Source organism: Pinus tabuliformis, chromosome 2_2 (assembly GCF_031772625.1).
Source record: "Pinus tabuliformis cultivar Carrire ecotype Pingquan chromosome 2_2, CPIR1, whole genome shotgun sequence".
Taxonomy (NCBI): Eukaryota; Viridiplantae; Streptophyta; class Pinopsida; order Pinales; family Pinaceae; genus Pinus; species Pinus tabuliformis.
The window spans coordinates 709,848,930-709,850,963 of record NC_142300.1 but is presented as its reverse complement, the minus strand read 5'-3'; positions in this window follow the sequence as shown (position 1 = coordinate 709,850,963).

The following is a 2,034-nucleotide window of genomic DNA, read 5'->3' as shown; positions in this document are numbered from 1 at the left end:
TGATGCTGAGCTGCAGCTTTTTTCCCTTTGTCTACCCCAGAGGAGCTTGGCTGTCCCTGAGGCATAGCCCCTCCTCTCAATCTGAGATTTAAAAAAATAATTGATCCTGGCCCAATCTCATAACTTGCCAGAGATCTACCGTCCTGCAAGGACCGCCTTCCACTGACCAGGTGCTGGGCCTGAACTGGGTATCCCATTTCTGCCCAAATTTGACGTTTAAGCTGCATGGGGGTGTCTCCTGCATGAACCCATACTAAGCGAGATTTCCCCTGAGGGGGCTTAATCAGAATCTGAAAACAAAAATTTGTTACCTGCTTTGTCTGTAGGCAATATTCCAGATCTGGCTCCGGTTTGCTTCGTTTTTCCTTTTTCTTGTCTAGATCTGCATAAACCCTATCCGATCTAGGGTTTATGTCTCCATTCTGCCGCCTGGACTCCAGCTGTGCTCGAATATAGGCTTGATCGAGTTCGATCTGGTGCCTCAGATCATTCTGTGGTCGGATATGGCCTAGATCGTATGGATCTGAACCAAAACTGCTCTGATTGAGCCCGTGTGATGTAGAAGGGCGTGGATCTGCCTCATGCAGTCTCCCCCTGTCGGTTCTCGGCACGATCTGTGGTGGGCTGCGTCTTGCCTCTATACGCCGTGAGCCAGACGGGCTTCTTTGTTCCGGGCTGCAGATTTGAGCCTCAAACTTTCGCAGGAACTCCTCGTACCTCCACGCAACAATGGAGAGCTCCGTTGGTACCTTCACCCCGTCGTTCTGAAAACTATACGCAGCACCATACAGATCTGTGTGTTTTCCACCGACAATCTCCGTTTCCCCGGTCCGTGTTTCACCCTCGGCCCTTGCGGCAAGCCTGTGAACCGATTCGGCAGCGAGCAGATCTCTGTTCAAAACCCTCGCCATCGCCATCGCCCGCTTTGTCCAGATTCCTATGCCTAATTTTTCTTCCGGCCATCAGAACTCGATAGTTACCATACTCTCTTTCGTGAATTTAGAGATATCTTTTCATGGTTTTACGAGGAGATGTCGGGCATTGACTCTAGTGTTATTGAACACGAAATCAAAATGTACCCTAATGTCAAGCTAGTTCGACAACGGCTTCGACCTGTTCATCCAAAGAAAGCCACTACAATTAAAGTAGAAGTTGAAAAACTTTTGCGGGCTGGTTTTATTTACCTTGTACCTCTTACTGAACAACTTTTGAACCTTGTTCCTATCATGAAGAAACAAGGGAAAATTCGAGTGTGCATCGATTATAGGGATTTAAATTAGGCATGTCCAAAGGACAACTATCCTACTCCTTTTATCGACTAGATTATTGACGAATGTGCCAGATGCGAAATATTCTCATTTATGGATGAATTTTCCGGCTACAATCAAATTAATATCCGCCCACAGGACCAATCTAAAACAACTTGTATTTGTCCATAGGGCACATTCGCCTGTATGAAACTTGCATTTGGTTTGAAAAATTCAGGGGCCACATTTAAGAGGGCAATGAATTATGCCTTCCATGACATCAAGCACATTGTTCAACCTTACCTTGATGATTTACCAGTTCATTCACGAAAGCAGACTGATCACCCGCAACATCTGAGAGCTATATTTTACGGTGCCGACACTACAAGATAGGACTCAATCCAAACAAATGTGTGTTTTTCATTGGTTCTGATTGATTTCTCGGATTTGTAGTGTCTAGAGAGGGGATTTGACTCGATCCATTAAAGGTTCAGGAAATTCTGGATTTGCCTCCATCTTCAAGTCTTTTAATGTTACAGAGACTCCAAGGGAAGGAAAACTTCCTGAGGAGGTTCATTCCTAATTACCTGAGATGGCTAAAGGTTTTACACATCTTTTGAAAAAGGAGATACCCTTTCATTAGGATCAGGTTGCGCAAGCTTCCTTTGAAGCTCTTAAAATTACCATGATTAGAGCTTCACTAATGTATTTGCCAAATCACCAAAACGACTATTACTTGTATCTCGCTAATGCAGATACAACCATTGGCATGGTTTTAGTCCAGGAA